The 25,338-nt window shown below is 38.8% G+C and overlaps 1 protein-coding gene across 2 annotated transcripts in view; it reads left to right on the forward strand.

Annotated features, from left to right (window-relative positions):
* CPQ (carboxypeptidase Q) overlaps nucleotides 1-25,338 on the forward strand; it is a 158,087-nt gene that overhangs the window by 55,477 nt on the left and 77,272 nt on the right. The window lies entirely within an intron of this gene.

Here is a 25,338-nt window from a genome sequence, read left to right on the forward strand (position 1 = left end):
TATGTTTTGTGTATTCCAAAATTTGACATTTCAGTTCAGGTTATAAAGTATTCAGATGTAGACTTCAAAGATATGTTAAGGTGCTTGCCTGTACTTGATTTTCTCTTTGCTGTCCTGCTCTGTTTCTTTAAGTAATGAAGTGGATTGGGATCTCTTTGCTTTTTCCACCAAGAAGCTAATCTTTTTGAAACACTGGGTAAAGGCTTATTTACAAGCCCCCTGCTGATGTTAATGGAAGTGGTAGTGGACACACTTTCAAAATGTAACCAAGAAACAGGAAAATAAAACAAGTGAATGTTTAGGTTTTTTAGTCCTCAGTTCCTCTTGGAGCCTCAATGGATGCTTCACACCACTCATTCCACTGCGTTACTCTAGTAAGAATAGGAACCATGTAACTATTTAGGCAATAAAATACACTGCAGACCCAAACTCTTACAATGCCTTTTATGCCAAAGTGTTTCAAAATGCAGTACAAATCCAGGGAAACAGAAAGGTGACATTTCCACGGACCAGATTTCAGTTTAAGTTTTAAACTGAAACAAAAGCAAATCTGGATCTCTGAACTCTGGGTGAGAAATCAGCAGTGGATGGTATTGCTCTTACAAAGGTCTAAAGCAAAACAGTTTGAAATTAGGTTGAAGCCTGTGAAACATAACTGGTCAGAGGTATTGCCACAAATTATAACTTAAAATCCTGGAACTTAATTGAAAATGCAGGTCACTGTAGGACACTGAAGAAGTCTGGTGAAAAGTGATTCAGTTTGAGATGTAACTGCACATTTAGATGTGCTTGTGTTCATCTATATGTTGACCAGAATTTAATATGCTGCTTGATTTATAAATAATTCATTAACTTCTCCCATGGGATTTTAGCATATTTAATAAAAATAATCACCATGAACTGAAATAATATTTGTCTGACAGTTTTATCTGTAACAAGCAACATTGAATATTATTACTCAAATCCTTTGGAGGAGAAAGCAATTTATTGTTTTTTCTTCCCTGTTTAAGAGGTTTTTGGAGGGTTCTTCTTTGGTTTTGTCCTTTTTTTCTTTATTTGACCACTTTTGTAGCATTTTCAGTTCAGTTTGTCCTTTTTCAATCATTTTTCCAAGTGTTTTATGTGGATTCTTGCATTTAGCAATTGGGGTGGTTGTGGAGGGGTAAGGAAAACAGAAAAAAAATAATTGACATATTTCTGATATATTTTCCCAAGGGTTTGTTGTATTTTAGACTTAGTCATTGCTGCTGCAAGAAATGTTTGATATCACCAAAATTGCTACTCAGAATTGTCAAACCTGCACTCCTTATTTTAGGCACCGATGCTTAACTTCAACACATTTATGTTTCTGAATAACTTAAAGCAGTAAAAGAAATGTGATTACTGCTTTGTGAAGCATCAAGCTCTCAGGGATGCATTCATCTTCAGAGGCGATGATGTGACATGAGTGCAGATGTCCTGTTGCTTTTTGAGGCAGCTCTGTACCGAATGCACAAATGCTTTTGAAAAATTAACCCACTGATACCTCAGGTTTCCTTTCTGCTTTATGCTTTCTGTTTGGCCAGCCAGTAGGCAGTAAGCAAATGCTTCAACTAAGAAAATTGTACAGTGAAACCTACTGCAAATTGCAACTTTGCAGTGTCAAGTTTTCAGATGGTGTAGAAAGCTTCTGAACAGAAAAAGGAAATGGATTTTGTCATGCTATCAGTGAAGTTCAGTGTCTCACTAGTGTCTCTTTTCTGTTTATCGTTTTGTTATTACTTCTAAGTTAGGAAAGGGCTGCTCTCCCCAGACAAGACCCTTGCTAATGTCAGAGCAGGTATGACTGTGCATGTTTTGAGCACAGACATCCACCATCCTCATCAGTTGTGAGGTCCTCAGTTAGTGGCTTCTGAGGCACAATTACCTGTAGGTGCCCAAAGGAGGTGAGCCTGTGCCTATAAGATAATGAATTCAACATCAGCCATCTGCCCTACAACCAGGCAGAAAGGGACCTGGGAGTTTGGATTGACAAGAAGCTGAACACGAGCCATCAGTGTGCCCAGGTGGCCAAGAAGGCCAATGGCATCCTGGCCTGGATCAGGAACAATGGGGCCGGCAGGACCAGGGAAGTGATTCTTCCCCTGTACTCAGTGCTGGTGAGGGAGTACTGTGTCCAGTTCTGGGCCCCTCAGTTCAGGAAGGACATTGAGGTGCTGGAGCAGGTCCAGAGAAGAGCAACAAGGCTGGTGAAGGGACTCGAGCACAAGTCCTATGAGGAGAGGCTGAGAGAGCTGGGATTGTTTACCTTGGAGAAGAGGAGGCTCAGGGGAGACCTCATCACCCTCTACAACTGCCTGAAAGGAGGTTGTAGCCAGATGGGGGGTTGATCTCTTTTTCCAGGCAGCTATCAGTAAGACAAGAGGGCAGGGCCTTAAGCTCTGGCAGGGGAGGTTTAGGTTAGATATTAGGAAGAAATTCTTTGCAGAGAGGGTAATCAGGCATTGGAAAGGGCTGCCCAGGGAAGTGGTGGATTCTCCATCCCTGGAGGTTTTCAAGGTAAGACTGGTGCCACCACTTAGTGCCATGGTCTAGTAACCACAGCGGTGTTGGATCAAGGGTTGGACTTGATGATCTCGGAGGTCCTTTCCAACCCAGCTGATTCTATGATTCTATGATTTCTTCCTATAAACAAATGGGAAGCAGTGGGATCAAACATGCTATGACTTGATGCCCTTGCAACCTTTCTGCGCTTGGGATCCCATTCTCACAGTGCTTAGGACAGCAGCAAGACTAGAAAACCTGTAGGTTGTTGGACTTAACATATTTAAGCTTGTATGACTGCTGACAGTTGAGCCAAAGAGTTTGTGAAATGAGAAGTATGGTGGCAGAACTTGCTGAGGTCCAGGCTATTGCAGGCTAGAGACCTTTGCAGACCATTCCTGGCTTTTATCTTGGAAGAGTATTTGAAGCACGCTATTGCACCTAGGACCATGCTGTTAGCATCTTTTTGTACTGTACTGTGCATTGGTGAGATGTTTTATTTAAACTATGTAAGTTGACACTGGAAACTGACTGAGAAATTCACAAGTTAACTAATGTGGTTTTCATTTGAAATTCAGGCAGAGCTGGCAGTAAAACATGTTTGTCTTCTTATTTCAATACAGATGTAACGTGATTGGTCCTAAAGTGCAGCAGCAACTGTTCCTAACTCTGAGGAAATGCTATAAATAGCAGCTGTTTGTTGTTAATCTAGCTTCAATGTACCTAATGTGCCAAACATGGAACCACAAAATGCTTAAGTGAAAAGGTATCAAAGTGGATAAAGATATAACTCTTCTATATAATCCTGACTTTCAGTGTCTTTCCATGCTGTGTATTTCTTGGTGTGCAGTGCTGTTTTACTTATCCTACAGTTACTAAGTGATAAAAAACTGTTTCCTAAGTGCCCTACAAAGTACATCAATTGAATGGTTGCTCTTTATTCTGTGATCTAGCATAAATACTTTAGAGCAGAAACAGATGAGCTCATAAGTGGCTTTTTCAGAATCCTGAAGAGCTGTTCCAGGAATTCACTCTACAAAGCTTTTTGCCTCCTGTTTTTATGGAATGCCATATATACAGTATGTACCATTTGAAAAGTGACTCTATTGAACACCACATGCATGAAAGACCATTGAGGAATGTACTATAGCTAGAGCCAAGTTTGAACAGCCCTTTGAAAGTATGAGTCTTAGGGATGACCTGAGAAACAGAGATGCTAAGGTAGTAGTTTGTGAAGGTCTTTACCAACCTGTAACTGATGTAACAGAATCTGTTCTGCAAAGAAAATAGCTGCTTATTTACTTCTTCATTCTTCTTCCTTTCCCTGTTTCAAAGATCAGCCCTCTCTCAGGTTTTGTGATACTGGGCAAAGATCCAGGGAGCAAGAGAACATAAAAATTTTCCAGGCTCCTGAGCCCGTTAGGCACTCATGCACATAACTGAAGAAATAATTTGTAGACCAAAAAAGCCCATCCCAACCCCAGGAAAAAAAAAAGACAAACACAAAACAACCAGACTTTTCTGAAGATGTGTAATACTCAGTACAAGGTTGTTTTATGGCCTGGCATCAGTTCTACATATGTTAACAAAATGTCTATCCATTAGCTCTTTGATGTGGCTTCCAGACATCCCTATGCTCCAAGTAAATCATGCATACAATGGAGTTTTGAGGAGAAATGTTTTAAGAGCTCGATGCCATCACGTTATGGCTCCATTATCACATTTTCTCCATGTGGATTGTTTTGCTATTCATTCCAATATGTTGAAGGGTTTCTAAGTGCAATCTGTGAGCCTCTCTCCTGGGACTGTGAGCTGATGCCTGTTGCTGCTAGAATTTAAGTGTATTTAAAAGAATTAGGAGATTGTTAGAGAGTTTTGGTTTTGAGAGTTTTGAGAATGCCAGCCTATTACTTCATGACAGATAGGGAAGGAGAAGTAGAAAGAGAAATGGTGAAAAAGAAACAAGAGAAAGGGTAAAGAAGAAACATTGGCATTGTTAGAAAATGTTGTATTTTCTTTAACATATTTGTGTTTATGTTTGCTGAAATAAGTAGTACCTTCTGGATGTATTTGTTTTATTAGTAACAGGATTTTGTGCTATTAATTGGCAGGGTTGTCTTTTATCCTATGCCTTCTGGGAGTGGCAATATTGCTCTCATTTGTTCTTAAACAGAGGTCTTGGCATGATGAAAACAGTCAATAAGAAACTGATATGAAGGAAAATTTCTCTTTGTAACTTGATAATTTTATTTATTCATTTATTTATTTATTTATACTACCAGAGGGCCTACCAAATTTTAAGACTAAAGTGCATGCTAGATTTTGTGGTGTAAAGCTTGGCAAATATTTTAAAACTTGATTTGCCTGCTTAAAACCTAAGAGCTGACTGAAAGCATTTAATTCTGGTAGGGAGAACTTGGCCATAGTTTGGCTTCTGACTAATTGACTGTTGCACCCTAATTCAGTCATGTGTTTTGGACACTTTGGTATCTGGGTATGCAATAGCTACAACTTAAAAGACATTTGTCATATGGAGTTGAAGTTGTTAAGGGGCAACATTTGAAAACACTTAGTACTACCTAGAGGTGTGTGTCTGAAATATTGGTAGAACAAGTGAATGTGTACATATGGAAGAAAGATCCAAAACAACTTAAATATTTTCAAAAATTTTTTTCTTGATGTAATTTTTCTGGAAGGAATCAGTTCGGTTTCACCAGTATAGTGTGACCTTTGTGAAGTTCAGATATTTTCAAAATGACTAAACCATATCTATAAATGGGCAGGTGAGAGTGGGGAGAGGGTCAGGTGGTACCAGTCTCTACTGATCTTGGAGACACCTGAAGCTGCTGTGTGTCTCAGCTTGGTGATGCCAGAGGAGAACCAAGGATATGCTCTACTAGATGTGGGCAAGCCAGCAACTCTTTGAAAGGGTTCTCCTCTTGCCAGCTGAGGACATACTTGCTGTCATTACATGTGAACCATTGCAGTGTGAGAGAAAAATGTATTAGCTTTAGTTACTACCAATGCCTGGTCTCCAGAGGGAGCAGCACCTTTGACTCAGTTCACTGACATGCAGCTGGCGATGTCCTGCGTTACTGCAGCACTGGGGTGACAACGTCAAGGGATGAGGAAATCGAGGTGGCCTTCCTCACTAGAGTAAAGTGGGGTTTGGAAGAAGTGAGTGATGCTGTCACCCTGTTATACATATTCCATTTCTATCCTCCTGATGTTCAGACAGTGGGCTTTCTGCATTTCACCCGAACTTGGGCATAGATATCGCCACATACCCGACAGCTGGCTGCCCTCCCCAGCCCCTTTCTTTTTTTGAATCTAGGCTGGTGTCTGCCCAAAGCTACTTGCTGGACCTTTGCTCTCTCTGTGCGCTACTCTTCAGAGTGTTTGGTAAGGTTTTAAATCCTCTGGATCCTAAACTGCAACCAACTAAACTGTGAGACTAGAAATTAAAAGGCAGCATTTAGAATGCTTGTTCTGTTGGCTAGCAAATTCTTCAGAGCATGCAGTTTTGTAGTCCTTTTGATGGTGTGACTATAAACAGATACACTATAATGTTTTTTCTTTCCACCCATTCCTTTGTCTCAACTCCCACACAACAGTTTAAAGAATTACTGTGGAGTTGTATTTCAGTAATAATTTACAAATACACATAGGATTTACAAAATGATTATAAAAGCTTTTTCTCTTCACATTGAAACTGTTATCTTCTAAAATTACACTGCATCTTTCTTGCATTCTGATATGCAAGAGTATCTAAAGAGTAGTCATGGGTTTGGCAGATGATACTTGTCTGCAGCATGAAGTAAGAAACACCACAGTATTGAGGAGGAAGGAGAAAAGAAACTATATTTTACTTATCATTATGAATAAGTAGGTGCCAGAAACACTAGTGCCAAGTGTCAAGGATTAGTCTAAAAACAACTATTCACTACAGGGATAGTCAAATACCTGTTGTTGTATGTTTGTATTTGTTAGGTGCAGACTGTATGCTTAACTTAGTGCAACAGAAGGAGGACTACCAAGATAGTTCTTGTCTTTTGATGAATACTGTGCTAAAAAAATGCATATTTTCTATGCAAATTTAATGGAAAACCGTGGAGGTCAAAAACTAAGTGATCCCAGGTAGAGGATAGAAGCTGGAATATTTATTGAACACGTGACATGCAATATAAGGGTCTTGGAGGCAGGACATGTTAATGAAGAGGACAGGTTATGCTAACTGGGGGACGGATTATGCTAACTGAAGGATTACACAATTCTCTATTGCAATTACACAAGGTCATTAATATTTTCCCGTAGCAAGGACTACATGGCGTGGAGAGAATGAAAGGGTTTCTACATCATCTGACAACATCACCACAAAGTCTTTTCATATCTTGCTGAAGGAGGCAGGACAGTCAAACATAGCTAAATATTAACAAGTCTTGTAATGAGGCTCCTCAGAGTAAGGAGTTTCTCCCAGCTCCTGCTGTCCATGGCCTGCTATGTAATCCTATCAGTTCCTTTTCTGCTGATAGCTGAGTTTTGGATCCCAACAGAAAACTGCTTGTCTAAGAGCATGTGGGTTGGATGTAGAGGGATGTTCGACACAGATTCATAGATTCCCATACACAGGACCAATGTGGAGGAAGATCTGACAGTAAGATTTTAGTGGACAGAGGTAATAAGGTTAATGAAGTGAAAGGAAAATGCTAAAAGCAGTGAAATGTAAAATGGTCAGGTTGGGACTGAGCTGAAAGGGGGAAAGAACTTGGTCTGCTTAATCACACTGACGGGGAGGTGTTACTCTAAGAAATGCATGATTGCAGCAACTGAGAGAGATGGTTGCTCAAGGGTGTAGCAGAGTTCGTAGTCTTGGTGGGCAGAGAGACCATGAAACACGAAACCAACTTCAGAATTGTGGTTAGACTTGTAGGGTTTTATGCATTGCTTTGCTGCTTTGTGAGAACTGGGAATGGGGAGAGATGGTGAAAACAATAAGCTGACCACAGTTGGTGTGGTCTTTAAGAAAATTTCTCTCCAGACTTTGCTTTACTAACAAAGTACATGCTTAAAAATGTTGATATAATTTGTCCTTTTTTTTTTTAAGTGCTGTTTTTATATAGTTTATACAATGTCATTGTCTAGAAGGAGTTGCCCAGGCTTCTGAGACGTTAAAGGCATTGAACTTTGCTACTCTAACTTCATTGTAAATGTAGTTGCAATGATGCAAAAGTATTTATTATCATTTGGCAAAGAAAAATACGCTGTAAAACAAATAATACCAGTAAAATATGTCCAAAATGATTGTTAATAAAATGTCAAAGGTCTTGTGAGGCTGGCAGTCATAAATCTTAATTACATTAAAGAACGAGTTTTGTTCATACAAATTTTTCATTTATTATCAGTATTTATACCAACAATATGTCATGATGTAATATGTAAGTTATCTAAAATTTCATTTTGCACAAATATAACTTGAATTCATTGTAATAGGTAAGGGAATTTTGGACAAAATCCTGATTTACATGGTTGACTCTTTTCAATAGTATTTGTCACAAATGTAAACTGATTTATGTGTTTAGCACTGAGATCCCATTTCTTCTTTGCCAAAGTTGCAAAGGAAAAAAAAGGACATGTTAGAGGGTCTTTAACAGAAAATGTATTTTGTACTACAGGTTCTGTAGATTTGCTTCTTTATACATGCTGAAAAGCATGTTCCTCGCAGTCTGCATTTGCTTTTCACTTTAGTTTTTATTCTGTCATTTGTCCCATAGACTGTTTTACAAATTTGAACAAAAATAAACTAAAATGTGTATTCTTCTGATAGTTACGTAATTGCTCGACATCTGATTTCTATCAGAGTATTTGAATTTACAACCATCATTGTGAAATATTAGTCTCAAGAACAGTGTACAATGTCCTGGTATAAATTACTGAGAAAAAACACCCTGGTGTTCCATTTCATTTAATCAGACATTATTAGATAGAGGGTGAATGGAATAATATCATGATGTAAGATGAAATAGTCTGTAAACCATATTGCTTTATAATTGCATAAAATCAGTGGGTTTTTTTTTCATTGAGTGCATATAAGCAAATAGAAGTAGAATTCTCTCTGTATTTTAAATATTTTCACTCTCCAGGGAAGGATATTAATGCTGTGTCAGTACTTCTGTAATTCTGGGCTTTATTTTTTTAATTGTGTACCTGGAGTAATGATCATTGTGCTTAGTTTTTACTTTCAGTAATGTCAACTGGACAAAGATTTTTCTCATCCTCTTCGTGTGACAAGTTTAATATCTTGCTTGTTGAAGAAGGCACTTCATGAAATAATATTCTTTCACTGTAATGGAATTCATTGCTACAAGACATATGTATGTGTGTATATATATGTGTGTGTGTGTATATATGCGTATATATGTGTGTATATATATATATATATATATTTATATATTTATATATATATATGAGACAGTTTTAGGACACCGCCTTCTGTGGCATTCTGCTTGGCAGAGTAGAGCATATTCTACCATTCCAAATAGGAAATCTCTGTGATCCAGCTTCTTGCCAAGTGAGTGATTGCTGAGATCTGAAAAGCAATGTCCTTCATCCTCTCCTTTCCCCTTTCAAATAATTAGGAAGAGGACCTGAGGTCACATGATCCTTTGTTAAGGAAAGGAAAAACCGTATCTTTAACTGTTCCTCTCTGTCTTATCTTAGAAGCCAATACTACAGCTTGTGGTCTGTTCTGCTTGTATGACTTTGTTCCTTGGCATTGTAAATCTGAAGTCTTGGATTTATGTTCTCCACTTCTGCCAGAAGTCCACTGACCTTAGTTTACATGTTAAGTGCTCCAGGGATCTGTTCACTTAGCTGGAATTAATGTTCAGATGATACTTTATTTGACTGTCTCTTAACACGTTCCACAAGTTGTTCTGTGAGTCCTTCTAGAAGACTGCAGCTGTGCATATAAATAGGCTATAGTTAATAAGCCTATTTATAGCAAGCCCAAGTCTGATGTTTTTTTCTCATTCATTAGAGTTTCCAACCTTCAAATAAGTTCAACAAAATAATTGGATTGCACCCTTATCCGCTAAGTATGGTGCATTTACTTTTTCATCGATTAATTTAGCACTTTAATTTTAAGTTGCCTAGGCAAATTTAAATGCTGAGTTTCAGGAGAGAGATACAACTAAGTATAAGGAAATATAAATAAACTGGCTTTGACAGATTAAATTTGTGGTTAAATTTCAACACAATTGGTAAGGATAATATTGTAGATTACATGAAAATACATTAACTTTATATTCTTTTATCTGTGGACTTTGTTATGCACACAATGTCCTGTTGAAGATCAACATAACAGCCCTCGCTGCTCCTGCAAAATACCCAGCAAGCCTTTCAGAACGCTTGAGATTACTCCTCGCTATAAGTCAGCAATGGCTAAGACTCAAATTAGTTCAATTTTCTTTAATCTGTAGCAGGTTTTTCTGTGAATTAAGAAGAACTTGGGGGATGTTCACAGTCATACTTCAGTGTGACCTTCTGAATCTGGTAGTGACAGGACTAGGGTGAGGGAAAGTGATTACAGGTGCTGCCAGAGTCAGAAAGATACAAGTACTAAGTACTCAGAAGAAGAAAACAGCAATTCAGAATAATCTTGGCGAATTCATAGGAACTGTTCATACTTATCAGGGTGAAATGTGATCTGCTTTTCTTTGGGAAGCAGAAATTTAGTGTTCAATGTGCCACTGAAAAAGTGCCTCATACAAGATCCTCGCCCCTCTTCTCTGAAAGCAGTTGTGAAGTACTTAGGATTTAAAAGGCATGGTACAAATTGTCCCATGAGGTTATATGCAGCTCTTCCTTGGAAGAGCTGTCCTGCCCTGTGGGAAAACATATTTTGGGCATATTCACAACTTGGGAGTTGAAGAGTCACTCTTGAAGAACCTGTTTGTACAGAGATGAGTGGAGGCATCTAGACAATCTTCCATGAGTGCAAATGCTTTCTCAAACATCGAGTCATTCACCATGCTGTAGTTGCTGTTTGTTTCAAAAGCCTCTGCACTAAAGAGATATCTTTGTTTTCTAATTATCTATGTAGCCAATTTAAAGCTCTTCTAGTGACCTTTCAGCATAGGATTCTGCAGCATCACAGAGCACAAATGTAAGTTATTTAAGATCCAAACAGTAATATATAGTTGGGGAAATACAGAATTTGCATGTCTGTCAAATTAAATCACTTGCTGTTAAATTCAATTTTGGTAAAGGGTATAGGAATCCAAGTTTGTGTTAAAAGCACAAAGATCTTTCATTTTTGTTTTCTAATAGGAAATTTTTCCCTAATTGGGAAAGGCTGTGTATGTTTAAAGGAAAAATAACAAAAAATTCCAACCAAACCTTCCCCTGCTTAACAGAATCACTTAAGGCATTTAATTAAGATGATGTCTGAAAGCCACTAAGAAGTTGAAGAACGAGCAGCTAACTTGCAGTAATTTTAGCTGTTAAAATCTAGTGACATTGAAACTGTATGAATTGCTGTAAGTACAGTTATAGTAGTTTGAACAAATCTTCTTTGTCTATAATTGCATTTTCATTTAAATGTATATCTTTTAGGAATAGATAAAGATTTCTTCTCTCGGGGTGGTACAAAAAGACACTAGCATATTTTCAATAACTTCATTTTGCTTCTCTGAGCACTTTAAAATCTATTGTTGAATCTTTGAAGCAGGGAAGTGATTTTTTTTTCTTTTCCCTTATCTGAATGCACATATTTGAGTGTAATTTGAATCATAATTGTTAATACCAATTTAAAACTGGGCTGTTGAAACAAGCAGAACCTGAGATCAAAGAATTATTTGCACTGTGTTCAATAAATATATCGTGCTGCTTTATGGATGCAACACTGACCTAGGGTTTGACTGTAGTGACTCAGATAATGTGGTGTCTTTCCCATCATGTAACTCAAACCATCCATCTCTTCTGGTGTAGAATAAGAGATATCTTTGTCCCCTTCTTCCTTGATAAACCACCTACAGACATAATCTCTATCAAATCATAATCCACAGAAATTATTTATCTGAAACAATTAGCATAATGTTGTGCAATTGCTCTTAAGCTGACCTACTGAGTTAGTAATTAAGAAACCTCAGTTTGTCTAAGGTTCTCTAGACAGTCCTGTGAAGAACTTCCGTTTCTTCAGAACTCTCTTAATTTTCTCTGCAGTGTCTCACATTTAATTAAACCTTTGCCTCTAGAAGAAATAAAATTATTTCCAGCGCAGGTGTAGCAAACATGTATCTTTAATGATTTTGGACTGCAGTTGAAATTAGAATTGATTGGAGGTGTGTATCAGTACATAAGATCAATATTTTAAGAAGTGATAAATATAAAATGTTTATCACAATCTTCTTTGAACCTTGGAAAAGGTATCTGAAAGTAACTAGCTTTTTCCCCCATTTTTAACACTGTTTTAATGCTTTTTGAAAAGAATAAAAAGGAAAAATGGTAGCATAGATAGCAAAATTGACTCAAACTGTGAGCAAAGGAATGAAATAATTCTGCATCACTTTTTCACATGCATAATGAATGACATAAAATATTTAACTGTGCTAAATAAAACCACTCCATAGGTAACATACCTATCACAAATTTACAAATCCAAAGCAAATGTGAATTCAAGATACCATGATGTGACTACCTGTTTCAGTCTTGGACCTGGAGGTACAACCTGTATCACTGAAACACTACCCACACAGCAGGTATTGCACTGCATTGCTTTGGTGGGGGCTGCCGAATTTCTAGCCCGCTTCCCCTCACATCCTATCATCATAAACCAGCAGCCTTCCCCAAGATGTAATCCGCACCATCTGGCTTACTGCAGTCCCTTTTTGAAGTGATGTGGATTGTCTGTCTTTCTTTTCCCATTTGTTTGAAATTAAATGCAGGAAGAATTGTTTAGCTGTGTGCTACAGCCAGATTCCCGCACTGTGGCCTGCAGAGTACCGAATTATGGAAATCTTTGTGGTGGTCAACAAAGTGAGTCAGGAGGTGGGCAGGCCACAGTTTTGCAAAGAGGAAGGAAGTGCTGTGCAGGTCACAAGACTGTGACCCGTGTGGCTCTTTGGCTCAACCATGAACAGGGTCATTTTGTGGGCCATTTTTGAATGGAGAGCTGTATTGAGATACCCATACAGTTTCTTACTGCCATCCTTATTTATTTTTGTGATGCTTTAACTGTGTGCCTGCTCTGCTGTTCCACTGCTGAGTGCCTGCACACATGGTGAACGTGCCTTCTCCGACTCCCCTGACTGGTTTGGGCTGGGGAGTGCTGACTCTGCAAGGGCAGGTCCTGGAGAAAAGCAGCCAGAGGTCAGAGTTTCTCAATATGTGTTTCTAAAGAGATTTTTTTCCTCTTCAGTTGACCCCTTGATGTAATCCATGCAGTGCTACCCATATGAGACGCGTTTATTTCAATTACAAATTTTAAGTAACTGTTCTCCCAGTTCAAGGTGACATACAGAGGGTTGCTTTTCCTACGCAGTATTCTTACCTCATTTCTAATTTATGCGTTGAAAGAAAATGGAAGAGAGAAGTATTCAGAGAAACATTTCTCCTTATCGGTATTTATGCGTTAAAGTAACTCTAAAGAAACTGAATGTGCCAGGTGCTGTTCTGTCCTGAACCTCTCACTCTCAAGCAAAACCACAGAGGGACTACTCAAAGTCTGCTATAAGCTCATCTGACAGAATTTGCCTTCTAGAATTGGTGTGGGGTTGGTGCCCAGGTCAGAAGATAAGCCACCTGTCTTACTGCCTTAATGATTAAAAAAGAGACAACAGTCACGGCTTCCTGAGTTCTCTGCCAAAATGCTTCTAAGTCCTTCCTCAAGCAGTCCCTATGAGAGGCTGTGAAACTCCTGCAGTTCTGTTCTCTTCCTGCTTTTCAACAACCTCAGAGAATTGTGAGGTGAACTGTTAAGACAACATAGACTCAGGCACCAATAACACGGGAATGAAACAAGTCTACATATTCTTTCTTCCTCACCACGTATTTCTACAGTAATAGGACCAAGATTGTGTTGATGTGGTGCTTAGGTGAGATTAGTTCATAAATGATGAACAGGTAGATGAAGGTGAACTTGGCAGAGGAGAGTTCTGGTGGGACAAAAAGTCATTTTGAGGAACCAACAAACCTGGTACTTCTGTTTTCTACTGAAGATACATACCCAATACTGGTAAATCTTGTTTAGTTGTTTTTAAGGTATTGAGCCTGCTTATTGTTCTTGAATTTTATGAGCCTATGCAATCTAAAAACACAGGATGAAAACTTTACAGTCAGTAGGTACTCTTTTCTTGTATGATGGGCCCCCTTCTGATAAAGTTGTTGTAGGAGATATTCTCAAAGTTGGTCCAAGCCTGTAAAAATAAATTGCTCAGGAATTAAGGCTTTCACTGACCTTCTGTTCCAGAGAAGGGTAACTTTCTTTGATCTTACTTTCTTTGACATAGAAATACAGCGCCATGTGCGTCTGTAAATACTGTTTCTCCAGAAAACAATAAACAAATTTTTTAGAAGACAGACATGACATAAGTGGTTTTGTCCCCTTGAAACAGATTACAGAACAAACAGTATATAACTACACTGGGGAGTAGTTTGGCATTTACATTTCCTCATGTAGAGAAATTTATGTCCATGGTCGTAAACAGCCCAGAGCAGCCATCTCTGTGAGGGTTCACATACGGGACCCATCAAGAAAGAGAAACCCAAGTCCCCAGTCCAAGCATGCAAATTCTGCTCTTGGATTAAGTCATTGCTTTGCCTGGGGATTCTCTTGGATTTCGTAGTCTTTGCGGATGCCCAAATATTCATGATGCTAGTAAACACTGGCTTAAGCTTAGTTTGCTAAAGGACGCAATAGGCCAGATCCATGACTCACACTGATCTGTATACTTTTTTTTCTTTCTCTCTTTCTTGTGCTGGAAATTAAGCAGCTTTTCAAAGATTCAGCAAATATCAAATAGCAGCAGCCTGTGTACTAAGCTCCCATCCCATTGCTCAGCTGACTGCAGTAGTTTTCTGCGGAATACAGAGTCAAGATCTGCTGTTAGTACCTTAACTTTAATGCTCTACATGAGTGTACTCTTCAAAATCTCTGCAGTTGCATGTCTGCCAGTGGACAGGTAGGAGACAATGGCCAGAAGAAATGAATATAGTTGATGAAGTGAATTCTCCCAAGGAAAAAAAAAAATCATACTTCATATCCATATATTAGAATTTTAGCTTTCCCTTCTGCTGGCATCCTCCTTGTCCCAACCAATCAGTCACCTGAGTGAATGAGGTTATTTCTTTACTTAGTCTCAGGAAAAGGGGTAGGAGGACTGAGATTTCTATTTTTAAATTCATGGAAATGTGTTGGTACAAAGATTAAGGCGATCTTATGTACTAGGGAAAATGTATTCTAAATTTATTTGTATTTAAAAGAAATAATTAGTATGTGCTGAATTCTGTTTTGGTTGCCAAAAGTTTTGAGGTGTACAGCCTGACTTGCATACTTTGAGAAAAATCTTTGGCTGGAAATACATGTTCTGCACTGCAATATGAATACTTTTGTTCATTAAAACCTGCTTATTCCAAGAAGACTTGGAAAACTTTAGGAGAAATTTATGCTGCGTAAGGTGCTTTGTTTCTGGGTGTGACAGTCCACAAATAATATATATCTGACATACTTGGGTATGGAGTTTCATTGGTTTTGGCAATCTAATCAGGAAGATATTCAGTGAATGTTGTCAGAGCTGGGAATGGACCAGAGCACATACTTATAAAACAATAACTTAAGAGCAACACACTTTTCCTTTAAATTCTAATCCAGATGAGTTTCTTAGTGGAGATTTTTATTTAAATTACATCTAATATCCAAAATTATATCTACAAACTCCATTTTGATTAAGGCTTATACAGCTATTTATTCAAGGAGCTGTTTGGAGGATTTATAGCAGAAGGAATTCTATGTGGAAGCTAATGTGGTTTTAGAGCCAACAGGAGTACCACAGACATGGTATTTGTTCTCAGACAACTGCAAGAGAAGCATAGGGAACAGAACAAAGGTCTCTATGTAACCTTTGTTGATCTCACCAAGGCTTTCGATACTGTGAGCAGAAAAAGTCTGTGGCAGATTTTGGAACGTTTAGGTTGTCCCCTCAAGTTCCTTCAAATGATCATCTGACTTCATGGGGATCAGCACAGCCAAGTCAGATATGGCAATGCACTTTCTGAGCCCTTTCAAATAACCAATGGTGTGAAACAAGGCTGCGTTCTTGCACCAACCCTATTCACAGTCTTTTTCAGCATGATGCTCCAAAGGGCCACGGCAGACCTTAATGATCAAGATGGTCTTTACATTCGTTATCGTACTGATGGAAACCTATTCAATCTAATGCAACTGAAGGCCCACACCAGGACCTTAAACCATCTTGTCCGGGAACTGCTCCATGCTGATGATGATGCCCTCGTCGCCCACGCAGAAGTAGTTCTGCAGCGTTTAACATCCTGCTTTGCAGATGCTGCTGAGCTTTTTGGGCTGGAAGTCAGCTTAAAGAAGACAGAAGTTCTCTATCAACCTGCACCTCAGGAAGTCTTTCATCATCCCCATATCACCATTGGCCAATCAGAGCTCAAATCAGTCCAACAGTTTAATTACCTGGGAAGCCTCATCTCCTTAGATGGTAAGATTGACGGAGAGATAGACAACAGGTTAGCAAAGGCATACAGTGCTTTTGGAAAACTCCATAAAAGAGTTTGGCGAAATAAACACTTGAAGAAAAGTACAAAGATCAGTGTTTACAGAGCCATAGTGCTGTCTACTCTTTTATATGGATCCAAATCATGGGTCATCTACCACCACCACCAGCGACTCTTAGAACGCTTCCATCAACGCTGCCTCCGTACAATCCTAAACATCCACTGGTCAGATTATGTGACCAATACATCTGTTCTAGAACAAGCAGCAGTTATGAGCATTGAGGCCATGTTGCTGAGAACTTAGCTGCATTGGGCAGGGCACGTCTCCCGGATGAAGAACCACCGCCTCCCTCAGATCGTGCTCTGTGGTGAACTTGCCACTGGCTACCGCAAGAGAGGAGCCCCGAAGAAAAGATACAAGGACTCCCTGAAACAACATCTCAGCCTTGGTCATATTGATCACCTGTGCAAGTTTCGAGCTGGCTTCCCGCCAAGTCCCCGAAACTCGACAACAAGGACCCGCCTCCCAGAGAGGGAAAAGAAAAAAAAAAACAAAAAACCAAGCAGCCAAAGCTATAGCAAATATATATATATATATATATATATTACATATGAGACAGATACACAAAAGGAGAATACCACACACCAGAAGGGGGGGGGGGGGGAAGGGGAAGGGAGAAGGACAAAAAGGGGCAAGGACCGAACAAGCCAACCAGCCGACCGAAGGCAAACTAGCAAAAATCTCACCACTTCCCTTCGAACAGGCAAGATGGCTAGACACGGCCCAAGGCTCTCCCCTCACGCGTGGCAGATAACGGTAGTCACTGTAGGCCTCGGCTCCAGATAAACCAGACCAAAACAGGGACCTGCCGTTCTCGAACCTCGCCGGAAAGGAAGACAGCGAGATGCCTCCCGCTGGCCTTATTTATACCTCAAGTTACGTAAAGGAATAGCATGGAATACTTCCGTGATCACTTTTCTAGTTCCTTCCTGGTTACAAGTTGGTCTCCAGGAAGGCCTAGAGTGAAACCACCACATCACCATAACTGGTCTACTCTGGCCTCCAGTTGGGAGGTCTGGAGACACACCATCTGTAACGCTGCTGCTTCCTTTGAGAAAGCACACAGGATCACTCTTGAGGAGCAAAGACAATGCAGAAAGAATCATATCTTGCCGATACCACCTAAGGAGTCTTTCTGCTGTGCCTTTTGCAACCAGACTTGTCTATCTTGTATTGGCCTTTTTAGCCACCAGCGCGCTTGTAGCAGATGTGGGTAGAGCCCTTCCCAAGTGTTCGTTCATGAAGCCCAGCCATGATGATGTGTGGAGGATAAAGTGCGGTGATTAAATCCGGCAGATTCATTTGCTGTTGGTTGGGGGCATATTTTTTCTCCATTTGCTCTACCAGTGGTAACCCATGAAGTGTACGTTTCTGTATTATTCTATATTAACTGAATATATTCTCAATATTTAACTGTATAGATGTGTCTTTTGAAACCTGTGACACTGTTTTCAGCTTTTTGCTTTGTCTTACAAGAATGAAAAATACTGTAACTGAAAGTAGATTTAGTACTTTTGATTGCTTGTCTTGTTTGAAAATGTACATCAGAGAGGTTCCAGGGATGCTACACTCAGAAAAGAAATTGTTATAATCCTTTCACTAGCTAATTTCCACATGTTGTAAATGGATTGCTGTATATCCAAGGAAAATTGCTCAAGGGTAAAAGAGTTTGTGACTTTTATTTAGTGCATTTTGTGCAGCAGTCACTAGGCTAGACAGTATGATTAATAAATTACCAGTTTAGTAACTTGGAGCGAATCACTTTAGCTGTAACTGAATTACTAAAAAAATCATGCAACAACAAAAAAGGTTTTTAGAGAAATTAAATATTTTAAATGGCGCTTTCTGTACTTGACTAGCTAATGTACCCTTTTTTAATGGAATAAATAATTTTACTGTGGCTTAGAAGGGGGACACTTGGGATATCATACAGAATTTGAACACTGTGGGTTCAATAACTGGATTTATTCAGATGCCACAAGTGATTGTGCTGGAGAAATACATACCCTTCTTTCTTTTTCAATGAGACTTTAGAACTGGAATTACCTTAATATGCTCTTGCTCACCCTGTTGAGCTGTGATAGCAAGTCTGCAAGATTAGCTCAATGAAGTTGAACCTGCACCCTGTGAAGCTGAACAGGGGTCAGCATCTCCCAGTGGAGATGCTCAGGACCCAGTTGCACTGGTACAGTTATGCCCAATCTGCCCCAGGTTTAGTTTCTAGAAGTCCATGGCACAGACAGTGTCTCCATGAAGCTGGGAGAACTGAGGTAGATGCTGAGGAAGCAGCAGTTAGGTTACTCCATAACAGACAGTCGTAAACCTGGAGCATCACACTGGTTTTAAAGAATATTTTGATCCTTATTTATTTTTCCTCCCTGAAATCAAGTGTAAAGTTTCTGTGACAAGGCTATAGGTTAAGTGTTTCGAGATTCTTACTATGTGTGCCTAACCTAGAATAGCACTTCTGATGATGTTTTCCAGCAGAACACAAGGCATTCTGGATTTTGATTTCCTAACTTGGTTTGTGTCCTTTGTGCTGATCAGGTTTCCTCTCGACTTTTAGCTATCTCAGCTAGATTCTTTTGTACATACAGAATACTTAACATTTATACATTTACTGTTTAAAGGTTTTTTTGAACATGTTTTTGTCCGTAGCAAGCAGACTTAATCATGAACTGTGCTTTTGGTGATACTTCGAGCGAACAAACAGGGTTCATGGAGTTTACTTCTGTCTTCAGCAGTTCCAGCAAAGAAACCAAACAGCCATATCTGTTTAGACTGCCTCCATTCTGCCAAGCCTTTGTAGCCCTGCCAAAGTTCTCCACATCACTGAGCCTCCCCATGAAAACCAGAGACCACTTCACTTTGTTAACAGGGCTGAAAGCCACTCACAGTGTGGGATTTGGGGAGAGAAATTCTTTCAAGAATGAGTTACACTCAACCAGTTAGAGTCGTCAGAGTAGTAAATCAAAGGGATTATTTGTTTTGACTGGTGCCTGATTTGTTTTTGCCAATATTATGCTCAGTCAGAAAATTTTTAAAAGGCCCTTAATTAAGTGTGATATTTTTATAAGCAAAAAACAGGCAGGAGAATCTGGCTTAGCTTTCACTGTGTCCTCCCTGCAGAAACTTTATCGTCTGAGCCATTCTGACTTCTTTCTCTTATGTCTTATAATGGACAATAATCATGCTTTAAAAATTGGGTGAGAAGATTACAGTTTGTATAATAAAGGGCTTAAGCAGGGGGCAAAAGATCGTACTTATATCTAAAAATCTGATCATGGGAAGTGCTCTACTTCCATAAATTGTTTATAAAGAATTAAAAACAAAGTGACAGAGATGCAGATGCCATGATATAAAGTGGGCAAAGCAGAATGATTTTAGGGAAAAAAACCCTTTTCTTTTGTTTTTCAGTTTTCTCAGCATTTGAAAATGGATATATAACTTTATACTGATGGAATATAACTTTACACTTCAGAATTATTAGCAAGTATCCTTACAAATAACCTAGCAAGTATCCTTACAAATAACCTGTGAAGAAACTACACCTCATCTCAAAACTTTTTCTAGCAGGTTGTGCTTGTAAAGCTACTTCAGGAGACTTAAGGAAAGAGAATAGGAATGAACTATTGTTCAACATTGTTATAGTTGTTAAAAATTATGCTGAAATAATAAATATTATTAGCTCAGAATTCTCATTGTTGAGCTACAAAAATAATTAATTCTTTGATTATGAACTTAATAAATATTCAGTTGACCTAGTTAATAGGCTGTATAATGGCAAGTGAAATTTGTGAGGAACTGCCACTGAATAACCTTTGCTGAAGAGATTTCAGGAGATAAAACACATAGGTGTCTTTATAGTTTCATCATTAATATCAGATTAGTTGTACGTGTGATGAACTTTTAAGGAAACATATCTAATCAATATTAACGAAGAGCATTTTGGCACTATTCAGCTAAATTTTAATGGAGAAATATGTAGCTGGGAAATATTAATACCATGAGTCCTACAGGATTCAAAGTAGGTTTAAACACTTATCATAGCTTTATTAAATGGGATAAAATGTTCTTGAGAGGACATTGAAAATTTGATATTTATCCAACAGAAAGCCTGAAGGAGGGGATAGGAAGAATCTACAATTTAAAGATGTGATGGATGCCAACTCTGAATCTAGACACAAGTTATAACTGTATCTATGTGAAATTACTGTGTTCACTCATTCAAAATTGTGTCTTTTTGAAATTCACTTGGCAATGAATATTTTTTAACTTGTGCAAATTTTTATCAGTACAGAAAATGTTTTGAACAGGGCTCATAGATGGTGTTTACTACTGCATTATTTGCCTGTTCATTATGATAGATGTTAGTTACAGTATTATATAAAAAAAAGCTTTGTACTCATTGCTACTTTAAAATCAAAAGTGGGGACCAAAATCACTTAGCATTCACTGGGTGAGGCACTTGGACTCTTTTTTTTGGAGGAAGTGTTTTTTCTGAAAGTGGTCCTGTTAACCTGGGCAACTTTCAGTCTTATTAAAGGAGTCAGAAGTTAGTTGCATTTTAACCAGTACTGTGTAAGTGTTTCATCACACAGTGTTGGTGGTGACAGCACCGGTGACCTTAACTGTTCTGTTCTTTCCTCTGCAGCTGTGACACAGCACTGCCTGCTGGCATTGGGTCATCCTTGCTGGTTTTTAGGTTCAGGTCACTGAGCACCTTGCAATAAGGACTGGTAGTCTGAAGCTGATTAGATGTTCTAGAGGAATGAATGAAATGGGTTTATTGCTTTGGCTTTAGTCCATGTTACTGAAAAGGTGCCATCTGTGCCGGTAGAAGCGCAGAATTTCACAGACACTGAAAACTCTGGGACCAGGTATCTGAATCTTGCAACCCAGATACCTTCTGGAGGAATAGTTGGTACTTGCCAAACTTACAGTCCAGTAATAAGAAAAGGAGATTGAGCTGCGTTCTCAACTAGAACAAAGAATGTGATTACCCTCCTAATTTTGCTGTATTCACTTAGCTGTAGTATTCCGGCTTTTCAGGGCACTTCAACAGAATAACAGGGTAGTTACTCTCCCCAAGATTTTACAGCTGAAACTAGGGATGCGAGAAGAGTTAAGTGAATGACACATAGGGAACAATTAAAATACTGCTTTGTAAAAAGTTTGGAAGTACAATTTTAAAATAAAAGTTCCAGAAGTTCAGAGCAAGTACAGAAAGCTGTTTGACAAAGTGGGGGAAATGGAGGGATTAAACTCAGTAAGAGGATTTTGAGACCTGGGGAGTGACGTGGTTGGGCAGTAGAAAGAGAAATCCTTTACTCTTGTCATGTTTGACTGAGGCATTAGAATTGTCAGAAAAAAGGAGGTTACAAAGGGGAGGTAAAGGAAAAGGATGGGAGGTGTGAATCATGGTATGTGCACAGGGAATTAAAACAAGAATGACTTCAGAGGATATCAAGAGAGAGGAGACCCAAGTTTTTTAAATCCTGAAAGAGAAAGAGAAACGAGAAATGGCAGATAATAAATTTCTCAAATTTAGTCTCTTTAACTATTCAGCTCTTCTGAAACCAGTCTGTTCTCAAAGCCAGCATTCCTTGCAGGCTACTGTGGGTCTGAGAGCTGTCTGCCAGTTGGCCTTCTCATGCACTCACAAACTCGTATTTTCAGATATTTTGTTCTTGCTAGTTTCATCTAGATTTCAGTTCCTTAGATGTAGTATTTTTTCAGCCCTTTCTATGACTAATAGTTTCAAGAACAGGTAATTCCTTTCAGTCACTTCTTTTCCTAGGTTAATACAGAGGTTTTCTGAAATAGAACTTCCTTGGGCTGCCACACCACCACATAATGACAATGCAAGGATTTGTTGTAATTTATGTATCTTAGCTGGGGCTTCATCTGGAAGTCCATCTTTAGCTTTTAATTTTCAGGCCTGCAAAGGAATAGTGTTGATCACTTTAAAGGAATTCAGTAGAAAGAACACAAAATGTAAATACAGGATGGGGAATGACAGGAGAGAATGATTGTGTTTCTCTAAGTGGGTTGGTAGGGGGGGATGACAAGTGTCTGCACATATGTCCTAGTTAGGACAGCTGAAAACAGTTCATCATGGTATGGGTGCAACACAAAACCGTGTATTCTATAGCCTTCCATGCCATTTCCCAGAAATTGTTAGCAGTAGAGGCCTGTAGATGTTCCTGTCCTCATACCCTTTTATGGAATTCCCCACTCTGAGGGAAGGACTGAGCATCCTCATACCCTTTTATGAAATTCCCCCCTCTGAGGGAAGGACTGAGCATTCCTGCCTGAACTGGAGAATATATAAACTTGGAGTTTTGGAACCTTTTTACCACTTGTGGGATCCAGAGGAAGACTGCAGCTCATTGCTCTCAACCAGACTGCAGCTCATCACCCTCAACTGGACTGCAATCACCACTTTTGACCAGACTGCAACAGCTCTCCCACCAGCAGGTTTTTTCCCCTCTCCCTTTACTTTGGACTCGGGAGGGGGCCCAAGAAACACCACTTTGTTCATGCCCCAGGGTGCTGGGTTATACATTTGGGTTTTGTGGGTTAAAACCAAATTGCTTGTCTGTATAATCATACTTATTGTATTATTTTATTAAATTGTTATTCTGACTTATAATCTCTCTTTTGAGTTGAGTTCATTTCCCCTACTGGTTAACTTTTAAACCAGCACAACATAGTATGAATAATTGCTAAGGATAAACTAAGCAGGGAATATTAGATGGAATATCATGAAAAGCTTCCTGAGAGAGACGTTTAGCCGTCTACAGAATGGCCAATCACTTGGCTCCTGGAGTTTCCTTCATTCGTGCTTAAATGTTTCAAATGCTGCAAAATACTGACAAGGAGAAAAGTTTACTGTCATATTGCATCTGCTTCTGGTTTTTTTGTCTGTTTTTGTTAGTTCCACTATCTTATTAAATGAACTTCTACTTTAAATGGCAAAATATATTCCAATGTATGAAAAAAATTTTTTTTTGCTTAGCCATCTTCTTACTGGAGAGGCTTTGAGGTATGCCCAATCCAAAGAGGATTGTGGGCTGTCATATCTGAATCTTCAGGCTTGCTGTTGAGAACTGTTGCTTGTTCTCAAAGCTGAATTTTCTTTTTTACTTACTCCCACTGGTTTTGGTTTATCTCCAGTTAGTGAACGTAACAGAAACATGTCAGAACTAGTGAGGAAGATTTTCATTTATTTAATGTGTGATTGTTTCCATGGCCTGGAAAGTTTGGAAGAAAAGCCCAAAATACAAACAGAGAAGTTTCTAAAATATCCGCATTTGCAGCCTGCGAAAGGGTGATGATTTTCATTCCATAATTGCCCATTCTTGTAGTAGATAGTGAAAGAGCCAAAGGCAGCAGTGACAGAAGTTACACAGCTGTTGGGAGAAGACTCCAGTGCAGTTGTCTTTATAGGACACTTTTGGAACTGACTGAACTTCTGTTGGCCTTGCACATGCAACCTTGTACATCTTTGATGCTGCTTTGATATTCACAATGTGTAGTTAGTATGTTTTTCTCCTGCTCATTCAATCCTTTGATCTCTTCTGTTTTGATGGAAATTGAAACTAACCTGGATTCTTTTCAGCAGCTCTCTGGAGATGATGTCTTCCATCTTCTGAAATACTTTTAAAGATACTTTGTCCAGCTTGGGGATAAAGTGGGACCTAGCTGTATTCACATCTAAGCCTCTCATGGAAAAGAGAGATTAATTGACTATCTGCTGTCTAAAAAGTGTTATGTCATGAAGACACTGGAAATTTGAGGACGTTTGCTTGACATTGGTCCTAATTACTGGCTATTTACATGGAAAGTTAATGCACGTTATATAAACCAAAAGAAATAATATATATCGTAAACATTGCTTGGTTCAGAAGGACGCAACCAGACTAATCAAAACTATATTTCAAGTGTGTTAGCTGTAAGTGTTTAGACAAGATCCAACAAATTGTTTCTTGGCTGCTGTAGAGAGGGCTTATATGCAGCTTCAAAGACTTTCATACAGGGTCAGAGTTTCCCTATGCCTCCCTTCTGTAAAAACCATGAGAAAAATGCTGTGTCCTTCTCAGCTTTCCTGCTCAGTTGATATGAATGTTATTACTTGCACTGATGTCCTGAATTCATTGTACATGAGTTGTCTTATGCATTTCCTTTCATAAAAATTTGGGATTACCACCCTCAGCCACATTAGTCTAGAGGAAATGTTTTAGGTTATTGTACATCTTTTGCTTAAAGTTTTTTTTTTGCAATCTGTTAGCACTGTCCCCTGCTTCCTTTGTGCTTTTATTTGTTTATTTTTAAAAAGCTGTCAAAATTTACGTGCCATCCATTACACAATTTAGGTATGTCACTGCTGCTCAGTTGCTCTGAATACTGTATGAGAAGCATCCTTCCAGCAAGCACTGAGAGGGGAGAAACTTCTGACCAAAGAACCAGACATACACAATGGTTTCTTTGTGCCTGTGATTAACATGTTCCAACTAATAAAACTAACCAGTATTTTCATTTATAAAGGATGCACTTCCAAAGCCATTGACACTGGAAATTGTATGTTTTTTCTTGGTAAATATATATGAACAATAAAAAAAAAAAAATTGCAACCTAATTAGTAATGCATGATTCTTTCAGAAAAAAAACCAGTCATCGGACCATATTCTTTATTTATTAACCTGCTGCCCATAGAGTATTGCTTGGAGTAATTCTCTGTAGAGACTTGTGTTTCTCTGGAAAAACTTGCAGTCTGTTGTGGTAGGCTTCTTCATTTTGAGAGAAATGAGCATATTGTCTGTATCTGCAGGGAAGTTTTTTGGGAATCAGTCAAACTTCATACTGCACCAAACCAGTATAACATATGCAAACAGTGCTGTTTAATCAACAAGTGATTTTGCAATGAGATGGGATGGGGAAGGGAATAAGCAGGGATGCTGGACACATCACTAAACACCATGGAAGTTTTTGAGATGTTGGGATAAATACTGGGA

The sequence above is a fragment of the Manacus candei genome, unplaced genomic scaffold (assembly GCF_025592945.1).
Source record: "Manacus candei isolate 608988 ecotype Guabito, Panama unplaced genomic scaffold, ASM2559294v1 h1tg000019l, whole genome shotgun sequence".
Lineage (NCBI taxonomy): Eukaryota > Metazoa > Chordata > Aves > Passeriformes > Pipridae > Manacus > Manacus candei.